Source organism: Lolium perenne, chromosome 7 (genome assembly GCF_019359855.2).
Source record: "Lolium perenne isolate Kyuss_39 chromosome 7, Kyuss_2.0, whole genome shotgun sequence".
NCBI classification, from domain to species: Eukaryota; Viridiplantae; Streptophyta; class Magnoliopsida; order Poales; family Poaceae; genus Lolium; species Lolium perenne.
In genome coordinates, this window is record NC_067250.2 from 313704430 (window position 1) to 313722170 (window position 17741).

General features: G+C 40.9%; 2 long non-coding RNA genes across 3 annotated transcripts; one reads left to right on the forward strand and one right to left on the reverse strand.

Moving 5' to 3' along the window:
* Nucleotides 1-1148: 1148 nt before the first annotated feature.
* LOC127311295 (uncharacterized) lies at nt 1149-8866 on the reverse strand. The gene is made up of 3 exons (XR_011749940.1): nt 8669-8866; nt 4990-8576; nt 1149-4578 (listed from the first exon to the last, which is right to left on the reverse strand). It is a non-coding gene; the product is annotated as an uncharacterized lncRNA (long non-coding RNA).
* Nucleotides 8867-9132: 266 nt separating this feature from the next.
* On the forward strand, nt 9133-11905 carry LOC127311292 (uncharacterized). 2 transcript variants are annotated; one of them, XR_011749942.1, is made up of 4 exons: nt 9133-9731; nt 9806-10112; nt 10883-11069; nt 11247-11905. It is a non-coding gene; the product is annotated as an uncharacterized lncRNA (long non-coding RNA). The 2 variants fall into 2 exon arrangements; XR_011749941.1 differs by lacking the exon at nt 9133-9731 and having other exon boundaries at nt 9787-10112.
* The last annotated feature ends 5836 nt before the right edge of the window (nt 11906-17741 follow it).

Consider the following 17741-nt stretch of genomic DNA (forward strand, 5'->3'; position numbering starts at 1 on the left):
CCGAGGAAGACGCCCGCGAGAAGCAGCTGGCGCATTTGGGACCCAGGTCGAAGTGAAGCACACGTCGTGCTTAGGGGGTGATTGTTAGGATTAAGCACTAGTTTGACGTACGCACGGTGTCGTGCACGTATACAAGTTGTATACGACCAGGATACGTCAAGTGTCTTAGTCTAGCTAGGTCCTAGAGTTCATGTGTATATTTAGCTAGGAGCTAGAAACCGAGTCGTACTAGTAGTAGTTCTAGTCGGTAAGGCTGCCTAGTATATATATCCATGTAACCTACCCCTGTACCTTACCATCGTGCACCGTGAGTTGAGCAATACAATTGACAAGGTCCGATACGGGCCTTTGGCCATAGATCGTTTTCTGTGGTTCGTGTGTTCAGCTGATCGATCTAGCTAGCTGCTACGTAACTAGTCAGCTTAGCTACAGGCGGAAGTATACGGTACGTGCGTGTCTCGCTACGGAAATCGCTTCGTCGTCTACGTCGGAAAGTACTCGACGTTCAGGGCTGTGTTTGGTATCAGATCGGCGAGAGTACTGCCGGGTCTGGGCCAACAAAGAGGAGCTTGAGGAGAAGCCGCGCTGCCACCGCCTCCAGTAGCGACGGTGGTAATGCTGCGAGGAGGCTGGTGAGGAGAACTATGGCGCTGCGGGGGTTGATACCTGGAGGCCAGGACGCCGCCGTCGACGAGGCCACGCTGCTACGCGAGGCCATGGACTACGTCGTGCATCTGCGCGCTCAGGTCGACGTGCTCCGTCAGGTCACGGAGGCCGTGCAGGGATCCAGCTCGATCCATTGCTCTGCAGGTACGTGACGAACAGACTATATTGGTTGCTTCCATTCTGTTCGCCGGCGATCTTCTATATCTTACTAATTAGTACTTGCTTAATTGGCGTGCAGTGACTCGTGGTCTCATTGTGAACAAAAATAAGCAGAATTAAGTATGAGAGTGTTGTTGTACCGGTCTCTTCAGATGATGGTATGGATTTAGAGCCTCTGCCAAAGGAAAAAAAAAAACATGGCCTCCATGCGGGCATATGCATGTGCATGATGATCAGGCACACACCTTGGCTAGTGGTGAAGAATATATCAAGATTTTGTCTCGTTCTTCTCGGAGGTCCTAACAGTGTGAGGAGTTGTCTAAGGAGTAGCTAGATGCTGTATGTGAAGGGAAGGGGAAAGAGGACAGTGCTCTTGTAACTCCAATTATGTATTAGAACTTCACTTTCACATGTGATGAGGTGACTCATTGGAAGAAAAAAACCAACCGGAGAGAATAAAATGTTGTTTGAACCATGCATGTGCACTTTAATTCCATGATCTATTGACGTATTATTCACACAGTCCCCAGAATTTCTCACTACTCCAGATGCCGACCATTGCTCATAGGTAAGCTATCATTAATTAACATGGAAAATAGTATTACCACAAATGAATCGTAGAGAGAAATGACCCAAAACAATCTACTGGTTAATTGCTGATACAATATCTGGTGTATATATTGTCTTACACAAGTGCAGTAACTGTTAACAGCTGTTTGGAGAACAGCTGCCAAATCAACGATATACTCCCTCCGTTTACAATTATGTAAACTAGTCATCAACCCGTGCTACCTCACGGGCTAGCTATTTTACGAACGTGCTGGTAATACTAAATACGCATTTGCACTTCATACTTTCCATGGAATTTTTTCTCCTCGAGATGTATACACTTCTTTCAATTATTTGCTGCTTGTGAAACACACACAAATATACAGTTTCATCTATCGTGTTATTGTGGAGAAACTTCACATTTGTAGGTCATAGCTTGAAATCTTAAATTTTAGAGCACAAAGACACTACGGGAGAGATGTAGTATGCCGACGGCCGCCAGCCGTCGGCACAGCTCAGAAGGCCGTCGGCACAGGCTGTGGCGACGGTGACCGTCGACGTAGCGCCGTCGGCATAGTTCTGGTCGGGGACTGCCCAATCACCGTCGGCACAGACTGGCCGTCAGCACACATTGTTGTGCCGACGGTAACCGTCGGCATAGTATTTCAAAATTTTCAAATTTATTTTCGAAAAAATATTCAAATTTTTTTTGAAAAAAAATATTTTTTAGTTTTCTTCTTCTACATTTTTACTTGCTAATCTTTCAAAATCACACTTAGTATACTTAATCTTAGGTTAATTTGCACTTGTGGTCAAACTTCCAGTTGGCCACCCATCCTCACACTACGCGGCCCCGGATGAGCTTCCATGAAAGAAATGACATCTTGATGTTAATATTACCATATCTATCATATTAATCCTTTGATCGCGATGTCACACCTCTATATTTTTGAATTCTAAACAATTACTTAAGTAAACAATAATGAATATATATAAATAATAATAATATAGAATTTGAAAAAACAATTAAATGATTTTATTTTTTTGTCTTTTTATTTAATATGGAATAATTAATATCAGTAAATGCGAATTTGGCAAATAATATGTCTAAATTGATCAGAAAAATGAGAGGAATACAAATATGATATGACATCCATATCATCTTTTGAACCTACAAAGTTAACTTACCCAAAAATCATGAGCATTAGATCAAGTACCTCTAGATTAAATTTGACTGACTTTATAAAAAATAAGGTGGGAAACGGCCTCGGCATGGCATAGTTTCCCGAAACAAGGTCATATTTGGCACGTGTGTGGACCCTAGGATGGAAAGCAAGACCTCGGACGCGGATTTCAAATCCGACCCACGGACAGCCATATTTTCATTTTTAGCGTGCCCAAACGGTTTTTATTTGTGAAGCAACTACATGGGGCGCATTTTAGTATTATGTGAAACCTCCGTGCCATGATAGTAGACCACCTACACACCACCTATCACATGACATGTGCACGCGTTAGCTTTGGGGAACCCATGTGGCTTCCGGCGGTGTCCCGCTGAATCCGCTGGAAACTGACCGGATTTGAACTAAGGGTGAACTATCCGTCGCTCCAGAAAATCCGAAAAAAATGTTTTTAGTTCAACGACGCATCACTATATGTGCTAATTTTTGTCCGTTTAGTTTGTTCGCGAATGGGTGCAGCCGCACGCCCGGTACGGCGATACCGCATGTCCCAGGGGTCCTGTTTTGGCCAGTTGGCAATTTGAACGAAGTCAAAAAAATCCCACGGAGCCGCGTGACGTCATTTTATATGTCATAGTAACTATTCCGTTTGTTAAAACTGGGATACGGCAATTATTTTGAAAAACCCTTCACGAAAAGGGCTATCACGTCCGGAGTTCTATGGATTTCAGGGGAAATGAGGTGGGAAACGGCCTCGGCATGGCATAGTTAGCCGAAACGAGATCATATTTGGGACGTGTGTGGACCCTAGGATGGGGGCAAGACTCCGGACGCGGATTTCTAATCCGACCCACGAGCGACCATCTTTTCATTTTTAACGTGCCCAAACGGTTTTTATTTGTGAAGCGGCTACATGGGACACATTTTAGTATGACGTGAAACCTCCGTGCGATGATTGTAGACCACCTACACACCACCTATCACATGACATGTGCACTCGTTAGCTTTTTGGGAACCCATGCGGCCTTCGGCGGTGTCCCGCCAAATCCGCTGGAAACTGACCGGATTTGAACTAGGGGTGAACTATCAGTCGCTCCAGAAATTCCGAAAAAATTGTTTTTAGTTCAACGACGCATCATTATATGTGCTAATTTTTGTCCGTTCAGTTTGTTCGTGAATGGGTGCACGTACCCGCACGCCCGGTACGGTGATACCGCATGTCACGGGGGTCCTGTTTTGGCCAAATGGCAATTTGAACGAAGTCCAAAAATCCCACGGAGCCGCGTGAAGTCATTTTATAAGTCATAGTAACTGTTCCGTTTGTCAAAACTGGGATACGGAAATTATTTTGAAAAACCCTTCACGAAAAGGGCTATCACGTCCGGAGTTCTATGGATTTCAGGGGAAATGAGGTGGGAAACAGCCTCGGCATGGCATAGTTTACCGAAACGAGATCATATTTGGCATATGTGTGGACCCTAGGATGGGAAGCAAGACCCCAGACGCGGATTTCTAATCCGACCCAGGCGCGACAATTTTTTCATTTTTGGCGTGTGTGAAAGCCATGAATCCTTGAACATTATAGCTCATTTCAAGAAGATTTGTTTAGGTATTTGAAATATTCCATTTTTTATATTTTTCTATGATAGATCTTGTTTTTCTGCAAAATTTGATATATTATACTTATTTTTCTCAATTAGAATGATTTAGTTATGCTTTTTTGAAAACTATCGTGCAGAAATAGAAAAAAGTTATGCCGACGGTATAACCGTCGGCACAGGTCTGTAGTAAAAAAAAGAAAAAAACATGTTGTGCCGACGGCTAGACTGGTCCTGTGCCGACGGTGGCCGTCGGCACAACCGGCTTGTACCGACGGTCATTTAAACGCCGACGGCCATCCTTGTCGCCGCGGTCCGGAGGTTTCTGTGCCAACGGCCCCGATATTTAGCCGTCGGCATACACGATGGCCGTCGGTACATCTGTGCTCTCCCCTAGTGAGAGTAGGATTACAAATGCGATTACTCTGCAGATTATTCATAATCAATAGTATAGTCATTAGATTGGATGACAAAAAGAAATTATGCTTTTCAATCTATGGAGGGTTGAGAAGGATATTATCAGAACATTGCTATATTAGTACGCAATACTGACTAAGCAATTATTTCCTTATTGACATCATAAATCCAAATATTAATATACAGGAGTGAATTTTTTGAGACACCAATTTATGGTCAAATCAATTTAACAATTAAGCGTGAGAATATTATTTGGTCATTTAATATGAAATATGCATTGACCTTATTTTTTTTCTTCAGAATCATTTGTTTCAGCAATGTATTTCCCGTGTGATTTGGTTCCGGGTAGTCTGGTTTAAAGAAAACAGACAAATATTTTACATCTCGAGGAGAAATAAACCCATGTCAAGTTGACTAACCTGTATGGCTGGGAAAGAGGGGAAAATCCGCAGCAAAGATTGGTCTACAATGCACACAAAAGATATCCCTCCAAAAGGTTCTGAAACTATAATTGTTGAAAACAGGAGTATACAATGTTAGATATCTCAAAGGAGTTATTTTTTAAATAGAAGAAGGACAATAAATGTAGATTCAAACGCCATAATTATATCCCATAAAAATTGCTGAAGATATTATGGATATAATCTGAACATATGAAACTATTTACATGAGCAGCGTGGGAAAAATCTGCACTCATATGTTCTTAAGCCTACATCTCAAAATATCTAAGAAAGTGCATTAAAGGGAGGAATGAGGTAATAAGTGCAGGTTTATGCATTCAGAGGTCAGGTGAATAGATGTGATACCTTACGAAGCGTCCGTGGTGAACATCGCTAGATCACTCATAAACTTCTGTAAGTAATATGCAGAGTTCTGCTCTAGGGCACTGATATTTTAAATATGCACCCATGGGCTAAATAAATATGTTAACTTGCCATCCAGAAATCATGTGGAAAGTAATGAGTTGCTGAGAAGAATTTGTACGTAGACTAAAGCTGTCACGGTGCCGCTGCCTTTTTCGATGAGTCAGGAGAGACGGATTTTGGCCAAAATGTACATGTACACAAAACTATAGGAATATGCAAATTGTAGACACCATCCTATCGGTGAACTTACATGACTCCATGTTAGCTTGTTTCCATGCTTTTCACATAACTGACTCAATGGAAAATCATGAAATTTCCACTTATGTTGAAGAGTGCTAGTGTTGTTGCCTAACTAAGAAAAGTTGTCAGGCCCTATTGGTAAAGCTGAATAGTTACTGTAATGTTCATAAAATGGTAGAGCAATATGCAAAGTCTACATAAATAATTTTTATCTGAAACTTACCGGTTCCACATGAAAAAAAGCAATTGTACTATCCCAGGAGATGAAAATGAAACTAAATAATATATCAGGCAAGTTACTTGAGCGCAATATGGATGTTTTCTGCAACTTATTTTCATTATCTCTCGCCTCTATCTTATAGCATATTAATTGTACATGCAAATTTTTTTTGCAGAGCTACCAGCAACGTTTTTGTCGGGGTATTATAAATTTATAAAACTAGATGATACCACGCGCGGTGCTGCGGGATAATTGCATAAATAAAAGAAATATTCTGTTCAGTAATTTTTTTGAAACAACCTATGTTCTAGCATGTAACTTATAGACGGGATATAATAGCAAGGATCGTGTTAACCAATTAACACCCCTTTTAAATCAACTATGAGCTTGGCTCAAATTTAAGACAAAGAGCATCATGTATGTATCAGCCTTTTGGGTTCCAGCTATATATGCTCCCTTTATTTGAAATGCATTTTAAACATGTTAAAAAATTAAAATTAAATATTATGCGCATATCTCCAGATCCTACACGCTCACAAAGTTGTGTCAGCAAAAATCAACTTTTTGTGCATCCCGTGTAAAATGATAAAATTCAGTGCTAAAAATAAGACATTTCTAGAGATATATTTTTTTGTTACAGGGTACAAAAGTTCTAGGTTTTCAGTGAAATATTATGTGCGCACAAAAAATGTGTAGATATGCAGGCAAAAATTATCTGAATATTTTAACATTCTAATTTGTTTAAGTAAATCGGGCATATGCACCTGACATCAAATTTGATTTTCTATTTAACTAACTATCTTTCTAAGATCAATTGACTGACCCAACAAAACATGTTTCAGCAAGGGGATAAGAAAAGATAAAATAAGCAACAATACATAAGCCCACGGGATCAATGAGTTATTGCTTACAAATCATTGTATAAATTACTTGTGATACATTGGTTGTGTATTACTGAAATCAAAATTTTCTTACGGTACAGTAATACATATATATAAATAGTTACATCTTGCAATGTACACCTGTCACCGAAATCAACCAAATTATTTAATCAAGATGTTCAAATGGAAGTGTGCATTATTTTAAAAATGTGCCAATAAACACCTTCAAAAGTTCACATTGAGTATATGTAGACAGTTGTTCTCCTCGCAACGCTCTCCTCTTGGTCTCCATTTTAATTATACCAAACAACGAAATATCATGACATATAAAAGCTTTTGAAGAAACTGAGCAACTAATTTCGCCGTAGTCTAGAACAGAAATAAATGAATATGGATTGAAACAGATTTCCCAAAAAAACATTCTGCAGCAAAAAAGAAAGTAGTGCCGACTTACAGAATCTGATAGGCTCAATCATACATAGATAATGCACACCTACTGTAACTCACCATGCTTCAAGAGAATTAACCAAAGCCCATGAAAACATTAGGGATAAGATTATTGAAGACGCTTTATTTATGATCCATCCAGAACCTTGAAAATTGTCTACATTCAACAGAATAACATGAAATGTACAAAGTAATAAGTTTGAACGTGGAAAAATCCGTCAAGCACGAATAAGGAAGAGATATTTGTGTGGTCTGGTATTTACTTACCATATGAAAGTAACTCATTGGGAGAAAGTAAACAGAAATATAGCTTCCATGAGATGGAGAGTGGCAAGATGTAGATTTCATCTTTGCAAAGTTGAAAAAGTATGATACATGCAAGAGCTGAAAGGACTTGAAATCAAATTAAACAGTATTGAAGGTTTCCCTGAGAGGAATCTGAAATAAAAGTGGGAGAATAGTCATGCAATGACTGATCATAACATCTAACCAGCCCAGTCGTCCGCAAGCAAAGGTTTAGTCTTGCTTGCGTATGAACATTCCCTGCAGTCTGAAGAATTAATAGAGGCGAATGAATTATTAAGAAAGTTGTAATGACAAATTGTCAATGGACTTGATTTATGATACTGCAAGAGTCATGTGGATCGGATCAATGATCTGATATGCAAATAGAAGTAGAAGATAAAGAAAAACATGCATGTGCAGTGGCCCAAAATCAAAACCCATTGCGTACTCACTTACTGAAACCAACTCGCTATTCAGCATACAGTGATATACAAATAGGTAAGGAGATGAACTGAATATAAAAAAAGGCACGTACGAAGTGGTGGGCACTTGACCATCGTGCAATGGAATTATTGCTACCAGCAAAGAAATTACCGGCCGGCCGGCGGCGACGATTACCTTCGAGCTTCATGGCCGCATCAGGGGAGAACTTAAAACAGTACCAGCAAAATCACTGAATGATTTCCAATCTGAATATTGATTCAGCAAACAATTGATTTGCTGTTCTGCCCAGTAGATTCTCGCCACTCAAACCAACTATGAAAATCCGACCATAAACATCAGAAAAAACTTAGAAAAAAGGCATGGAAAGATAACAAAATACATTTGACGATGGATTCATTCTCCTTGAAGTCAAAATAGAGATGACCATTCTGATGACCAGATCAATCTTCTCCAGCATGCAGTCCACCCTTTCCTGCACAACCCCAAATAAAATGGGGGAAATCAAGTCAACGCCAGATAAACTCACCTTGGAATGGGGTTCCCTGTGATCTGCCGACTGGGCGTACTCTCCCCTGGCTTCCCTTTGTGACCTTGCAGCTCAAAGGGCAGATGAAGACACCGCGCTGCAGGATGAGGACGTAGTACATTAGATTTGGGCTATGAGAAGGGCGCCGCTTGGGTAGAATATGGGCGGCCGGGTGCTCGCCTTCCTTACCGATCAATCGATCATAGAGGAAAAGGCGGAAGTGGTGGGACGGTGAACTGCTCTCCTCCCTCACAGATTGAAGAGGAGATAATTCTTCAGTGACCACGCAGATTGAAGATGAAAATGCCCAAGTGGTGGGTCGCGGACCGCTCGCCTCCCTCGGAGATCTTGCAGATTGAAGACTTGAAGAGGAATAAAGGCCGAATTGGTGAGTTTTCGTGCCCCTGTCCTGTTGACACGTGTTTTCATCTGGTCTGTTATTGTTTGGGGTGCAACTTTTGAGGCGTCTTGCAATTTTCATCTGATTTGTTACAATCTGGTGGTTCACATGGTGATGCTTTAAATTTTAGATCTGGGTGAGTGTAGCATATTCCTTTCTCTGGCTACTGTTCGTTTTGTTACTGCCGCACCGCTTTGACCCTCTAGAAGACTCCCATGGAGTTCCAGGCGCCATGGTCGGCTATACATCCACCCATCTCCCCCTGCCCAGCAGATTCTCCTGCCCACACAAACCCTTCTGCGGTGTGGTTAGGTCCTCGGAGCAGCAGTAGGGAGGAGGCGCATCGTGGGAGGTTGAGCGTGCCGCGGGAGGCTCCGCCGGGTCGCCGCCGACAAGCGCGTCGCAAGGGGTTCCGCCAGGGCGCGTCCGATGGGCGCGAGGAGGCGCGCCGTGTTGCGGGAGGCTCCGCCAGGCCGCTGTCGACGAGCGCGACGAGGCCCGTCGCGGGAGGCTTTGCCAGGACGGCTCCGACGAGCAGCAGCGGGCGCATCGTGGGGAGGGTGGTTCCAGGCCGCCGTCTACTCCGCCATACAGCCGCCGACGAGCTCGAGGAGGAGGCGCGATGCGGGGAGTGTTGCACATGGGCTCCGTCGACTCTGTCGGGCCGTGAAGAGCAGCTACGATGTAAATGGCCGACTGCTCTCTCTCCCTCCCTCCCTCCCTCTACAGGCTAAGAAATCGCAGGCCCGAGGAGGAGCTTGAGGTGCAGCTTCAGGAGGATGGACTCCACTGATTTGGGTGTTCCTGTGATATTTTTAGGAGGAGGCGTTCCTGACGAGAAACACCCCTCGGGTATGCCACTTAATTTTTTGTCGCTCTTCTAGATGGTTTTTTTTCTCCATGCTCTTGATCTCTCCGTCTTGCAGGGCGCTGGTGCCTAAATGGATTCGATGGTTGTGGTGGTCTGTGGCATCTCTGTGTTTCAGGCCTCAATAAGAAGATGGGTCATGGGTAACGGTGACAAAAGGAAGAAAGAAAGGACGAAACCACGGATTTATTCACTGATATCATGGGTAGCGGTTTAGCACATGATCTTGTTGATCCCCTTATATCCATGAGGGACAATTATCTCCTATTTCTTCCATCATTTGCGTTTATACCAGTCCCTGCAAGTATTAAACCTGCAAGAAGTTTCCTTCATCACACTTCCACTTCAACTACATGCCTTTGCAGGTACATTTGTTATCTTAGATGTTAGCCCAATCCTTCATGGTCAATTGGCCATACATTAATCTTGTTCGATTAAATCAAGTTTAGCTTTGTTTATAAATAAGAAGGGTAGTTTATGTTTACCAATAGATGATACAGATTATATGTTTGTAATACTTGGGGCTGTGGATATTTTGCTTCACACATATTCTTCTCTGTCTAGATCCGTTTGATGCTCTATAAGGTTATATTTAACTACCGTGCCAACAGAGGAAATTTTCGCCCATTTTTCTCAATTGATCACATCTTCAAACCAGTTGTTGATTAGGGGGATAGGAGTGACTATAAACGCGTGGTATGCGACTGATGACTCAATTAGTTCACAACGCAAACCTGCTATGAGCAGATTGGATTGGAAATGTGCATTATGGTACTTCAACTAATTAGGTCTCAAGCAATATAGTTCTGGGTGCTGCACAGTTTTTATTTTGGGAAGCTCCACTGCATCCAACTTAATCTGTCAGTCTAAAAAAAATTATATCCATAACTGCTCTGACCATACACTGCAACTTCAGAATATTTTTGTTGTTTAGGTCGATACATGTATGGACTAACTAAATAGTATCGAAATTTGATGTTAGGTATAGAAGAAATGAGTTTACTATTGCACACACCTTTAGTCTTTGAACTATACTATTGCTCAATTACTAATTAGCAGTGTGGTTTCATCTTGCTACATCATGGTATGGGGACATGATCTTCTCTTGTTTGACAACTTAAACTTTTGTCTTCAGGGTTCTCTGGTGGTCTCTCCTTATGCTGCACACATGTTAGTCTGTAAAGGTTGAGCATCCATTTTTCTTTTGTCATTGCCTGCATCAGTTAATTTTGCTTCATACTATTGCGGCAGCAAGTACAGTACCGAAGCTTGCATTTCCGGATTACACTATCTACAATGTTAACTCTCATAACCATACAAAGGTATGCAGTCTGTTGTCATCTTCTTATAGTTTGGCTGCGATATATTAATCATTTTGTCTTGAGCACTGCATGTTTATGAAGTTGTAGACATTAAATAATCTAACTACATATGCCGATTGTATTTATCGCGCCGTGCATTCATTGTCTCCTTATGATGCCTGGTCTTTTTCCCTGTAGGTACCCTACGAGTGTGCGTGGTACCGGCCGTCAGCGAGGCCGTACTCCTTCCTCGCCTTCTTCGGTTCCGCAGCATCATCATGGCCTCCAGGATGTTGCTGCAGCCCGCAGTTTCTCTTTTTCCACCTGTGCCCATTGTGCCTTCGTCCAGGTCTGGTTCTCCGGTTGGTGTTAGGCCTTCATTACCGACGGTTGGGACTTCTTCCCGGTATGTTGGCCCAAGTTCTGCACAAGATTTGGTTCAGGAAGTGGCCTGAATACCATTGGATAATTTCTACAGAGTATTTGCATGTTCAGCTATTGCAAGAACTTTCCCTCATGTTTGGCAGAAATGGCTATTCTCTAGCATCCTTTAATATGTCCACAGAACTATCGGTACTGGAAGATTACTTCGCAATAGATTGATCCTAGAGGAGATACAGTATGATAAAGTTGATCTCAGAAATATGGCTCCATCAGAAGTTAGATGCAGAACAACATCGTTCGTTCACATGCAAGATCTTTTCTGTGGCTGTCCACCCTTGACATATTGTTGGATTTTTGTTATATGTACCTTGAACACTCAGTTGATCTACGCTGTTTATCACTGGTTTTTTCTCCTGCTGAAAACATCCAGTTTCCTGCTCATTCTAGCGGTGGAGTTCCTCATGGCAATAGGCTTTAAGATAAGTAGCTCTGGAGTACAAGTGCTGCCAGTATTTTGTATTGGGGCCTTTTGAGATCATGTGTTATGTCTATAAATGCTATGGAGCTGTTTTAACTGGAATTATGTTTCAGTTTTAGCATATCATCAGATGGGACCAATTACTGAATTAGTGGTTTTTAAACACAGAATCATAGGCAAAACTGGAATTTTAAACACAGGATCGTCCAGCGCTAATAAGTAGAGAGGTGCTACTGATTGCAGGACCAAGACATTTCTCCGGTACCGAACTTCAGGGTATCTGCAGATGACAGATCCTTCTGTAATTCGCTTTCTTTTGCATGGTTCGAACTTGGAACATAATCAATATGTGTATTGGAGAACAGCTTGCACTTCTTTTGTTTCCATATTATCTTTTTGTTTTGCGAATTTGTTTCCATGGTATCTCTTACTGTTCTGCTTGGTTCCTTTGGTAGTAAGCTATGTTTTTCATATATAATTGGCTATTGCTTAGCTTCTCTAGATTTTATTTTTTTATGTACTGTTCAAAACAAGAATTGATCAATTTAGTAAAATTCAGAAGACCACGGTCACTTTTTCCCTGAAGCCTGTTCTCCTTTGTTTCCTATATATAACTCAATGGTACTAATTAATATGCAAACACTGTAGTTCTATTGTTAACATCGGAGTAGTATGATACTTTCAAACTGATAATCAAAATATACAGCTAACTTTTGAGATTTAGATAAGATAAGTTTTTCTCTTTCTCTGTAAACATTAAGCTTTCCCTGAAAACCCATGCTATTCTCTCCTGCCCGAGGAATGAACAACAAGCAGATTCCGATAGGGAGGAGCCATTCGTGCCTACCCATGGCATATCCTACCGAGAAGAAGAAAAAGAGTGTGCATAACCTGATCTAGAATAGTACACACCAAAGAAAATAGCACGTACCCCATCAAGGAGCCTACAAGGTACCGGCACAACAAGGGATATAACACCTTCATATACACCGCCAATAAGGAACCATTAATTGTCTCCTTGAACCAAGACCCATCCGTGCATCCGGCAATGGCTCAACAAGATCCTTCACAAAGAAACCAAGCCACCCTCCACGCCCACAGTCCTCAAGGAAGAACAAGGAATACATCATTATCCTTTCATCTGATGACGCAAACTGTAGCGCCAAGCAGTAGATCATAATGAAGACTTCTCCACCTCCGTAATGCACTCCACTCTCTCCTTAGTTTTTAGCATCTCCATCGTTTAATATGATATACACTTCATGTATGTTGTGTCCACACCTTTCATGTGCATTTCAGACATGTATTATTAGAGAATAGCAAATAAAGCTACTGGCCGAATGATATATACATTGTTAGTACAAACCCACAGATACTTATGACTACCAAAAAATTCCATCAGCCAGTCCCCATACTGGACCCAAAAACCTTACAAGAGCCCTGTTGTAGCACATAATTTATTTTTGGAAGATTATAGATGTGCATTGTGCAACCAACTCAAAATTGAGACAAAAGATCATTTGTTCTTTCAATATCCGTTTGCCTGGAGATGGTGGAAGTAATTTTCCTCCGATTTCACTGTATGTACAGTAATATTTAAAATATGTTGGCTTCCCTTTTCATATGGAAGTTATTACATAAATGGTCTGTAGTATCAGCTGCCGCAGTAAGCAATTCGTATACTGTTTTACCATCAAAAAGAAAAAAAATCTGGAAGTGGATATGGACCCTCAAAGGAGGGTAATTCACCTAGGCATAAACTGATTTTGCGCTTCAAGTATTTTTCTATTTTGTTTTCTTGATAGTTTTGAGAGAAGAATAAGAACTGCCTTTTCACTACTTTCATTTGTCCATACACACTTACACCTATACTTCTGCTATTAAGAAAAAATCATACATCCCATTTAGTTTGGCTTCCAAGCCATTGGGGGCTTGCAAACTGCTGTTTTTTGTTTGGATAATTAAAGACGCTATTTTTGGCTTGACTAACTGATGCAATTTTGCATGAACATTACTTTGGGTCAGGTGCTTTTGTCGTACTAAATATTTGCGGGTGGGATAAGTATGCAAGATAAAATTCTTGATACTTGGATGATTTTAATCGATATGGATTCATGTAGGTTGTTAGGTTTAGACTCACTGAAAGACATATACTATGGCTTCCTATTTTACATAGAATTATTTGTTGAAATTTTTCAGTAAAGGGATGATATTTGCATAAACAAGTTAGATGTTTTGTAAATTGCAAAGGAGAAGATATTTCCTGCTTATAATTTACATAGCAGGCCTCATAGTATTACATGAGTTATGGACAATTCTACATTGTTGTATCAAGAGTGACATCAAAGGAAGAGGGTTAAAAATACTCGCGGGGTGGAAACGGTGCACAACTACAAAGCTCAGAAATTTGGTGTACCAAATAGTTCTTGATTTGTTGAACATTTGTAATAATGCTCACCTTTTCCTATTCCGGTTATAACTTCAGGTATGCTCACACAACTTGCAATTTAGAGTTCCATACATATTTTATATTCCGTTACTTCGACCTTCTATATGCAAAATTTGACACTTAGCTCTTTTTACGTATCATCAATTTTGCTTATTGAGATTATGTTGTCCGTCTATGTGATACTTTCTAAAATACATGTCTTTTAAACTTTCTAAAATACATGTCTTTATCATGCCAATGTTTTCACCTATTTAGAGCACAAATAGGGATGCACATCTCCAGGAGTTCTGATCGATCAACTTTTTTGAAATGTATAAACACGATTTGATTGGCATCCATCGATTCGATCCTCTCAATCCCTGCTACTAAATAGGTGCTTTTGCAGTGTCTACACAAACTGTCAACATGCATTCGCGCACAAGTCTGCTCCATACTTGATTAGAGGAGTGCAGCCAGTAAAAAGGGGGAGAATGACTGATCTTACATGAAATGGAAAAATTAGAGAAACAAAGATGATATAGGTAAACAATCTCTGAGAAAAGGTTGGATTTTATTGAATCCACACCAAGAATTTCAAACCTGCAGCTCGGTAGCTCCCGAAGGATTCCATAAGCACACAAATATACTCTGTTTGGATCTTTCCAGCCTAATTATAAATTTCTCATATTTATTGTATAGAGTTAGTTAGACACCACATTCACAAAATTTTGTTCTGCATGTACGCATACATGTTATTCTTGTGAAATATAAAAAAGCCACTTACGATTTGGGACGAGCAATTGTACAAACCTATAAAAAAGCACAATATTTCATAAATATTTGTGTCATTTAGAACATACTGACAAATTTAAATGCTTACAGTATTTTTAAAGGATTATCAAAAGAGTGTCACCACGGGGCGCGGCGTGCCGCCGCGCCAAAGCTTGCTAGTGGAATTATCAGTCCAGACGTTTCTTTTCTCTGCGAGAAGGTCAATGCGTGGCTCACCGGCGTAAAACAATGCCCATGTATAGTAGTGGGTGGAGGAAGCGAGGAGAAGTCCGTCTCGATGCTCGGCATTACAAACCTGGTGAGAAAAGGGGTGACGTGGCCTCACGAGAGACCACGAAATTGGGACCAACTATTTAGAAACTAGATAATACCCCGCGTTGCTGCGAGAATGCTTTGATATATTGTAAATAATTCTTTGACACAAAATCAAAAGCACACATGCTAGAACATACATATTATGAGTTTCCCTAAACAATCTTTCATATTCGGTGTCATTGTAATTGCGTAAGAGCATATACAACACTAATGATAGAGACTTAGAGAAAGAAAAGGGAGTTTTCCAAAGATAAACTCGGTATATCCCAATTGTGCAAATACAAATCTCATTACAATTTAAGCAAACAATGATGCATGCAAATTAAATTCATTTCAAGGAGAATATCATTTTATAATTAACGCAAATAGAAAATCATTAGAGTTTAGTCACCTGCATGTTTTTCATCACTCAAGCTTTTTTCGCATCGATATAGAGATAAAGAAAATAAGAAGTATTTCTATTCTAAATCATTTGTTTCTTGACTCTTGAGCTAATCTGAAATAGCAGAACCGAAATTTATCTAGCCAATATCACTGGCACAAACCAGAACAAAAAATTCAAAAATATTCAAGAAGGGAAAAAGGAAAGGATAATCTGATTCATCAACGGATGGTCCAAAGCAGCTCCAGAACTCTGATTGCTCCAATGCATCATCCCAGTACTGAAAACTCACCCAAGACCTTGTATTTGACGGACACATGACAAAAATTAATATGGTGTCAGAAAATTATTTAATGGACACATGCATCATCCCAGTACTGAAAACTTTCTCTCTGTAATCCCTCTGCTTGCAAAGAGGACTGCAAAATATCAGCGAATAGACTCGGTATTCTGTAAACGCATGAGAAAATAATCTATAATTCCATAATTTCTAACCATACCTAAAATTTGGGAACTACTAATAAATGATCATAGAAGCTATTCTTTCAAACTCTGAATCCTCTTTGATCCAGCGCTCTGTAAAGAGAACTGCACATAGGAAAAGAAAAAAATCAGTATTATACAAACTAAACAGAGAAATGTGGTGAATCACTTGTGGGTGTAAGTTGCAGATGGAGGAGATGCAGAATGGAAAGAACCTGGAGGCTTCGGTGGATGTTTGTAGGACAAACGAAGTTCAAAATTATCTTGCACTTATTAGACTTCATCAGAAAATCATCCATTGCTCTTGCCATCGGCCATCAAAATATGGGAAAATCGAAATTTAGCTCAACGATAGAAAAAGGGTCAAGAGAGTTGAGAAGAGCTAGCAGATATTTGAGACCGGCTTGGGCTTTCGGATCTGTGCAGTTGTGCCCATATAGATAAAGGAAAGCAATGGACTACTCATTTCCACCTTCAGTTTCTTCCACATTTGATTCCATATGCTGCGTGAGTGGGTTGCTTCGTTGATCAGTTTCCCGTGCATTTAGTGCTTGGGCTACTCTAGTGAAGATAATGAAGGGTCAGCAGCCACAAGCCCATGGGTCAGGATGTCTGGTTGAAGCCAGCTAAGAAGAAGAAAGGGCGGAACATGGATAGTCGGCCCTGTTACACTGGAAATGGAACAATAACTACGACGTGATAACGATCGAAACCGAACGGATGAAAAAGCGCGGAAGGAAACGTAAGGTGAGCATGGATGGCATGCTGACATGACAGTGCTGCATGATGTGGCAGTCAATGATTGCTTAGGGATATTTGATGATGTGGATAGGCTGCATGTGAAGAGAAATGGGATCACCTATTAAGAATAGAAAGATAGAAGATTATGTGGAGCCTGAAACTCAAGGACAATGCTACTTGCTACTGCGTGCATACATGAGTGAACTGGCATCAAAAATTCAAAATCAAACTGTGTGGAGAGGTTGAATTGCTACTCTGTAATTCCGTCATAGTTCTTTGTATCGGTGGCCTCGCCGCCGTTTCCGCCGCCGCTGCTGGCCGATCGTCCGATCTGCTTCAAACAGTCTTGCCATCTCAATAGGCGCATCTAATCTTCCGTTCCATGAGTAGTTGTGCGAGAAATCCACCTGCTTGAGTAAAAATAGATGTTGAAGTGCATGGAACTTGGAAGATATGATTAAAGAGGAATATCTTGGGCAGAAACCATACGATTTATTCTATAAAAAAAGATCACCTAGCTACCTAATTTATTAGATCGGATTGCCCCCGCTGCCGGCCGTCCGATGTGGTCCAAATAGGTTTTGCCATCTCCATAGGCTCATCTACTCCTTCGCTGCATGAATCATTACGGCAGAACCTCATCTACCGGAAGAAGGAAACAAAGATGCCGACGACGCATCATGTGCGTGC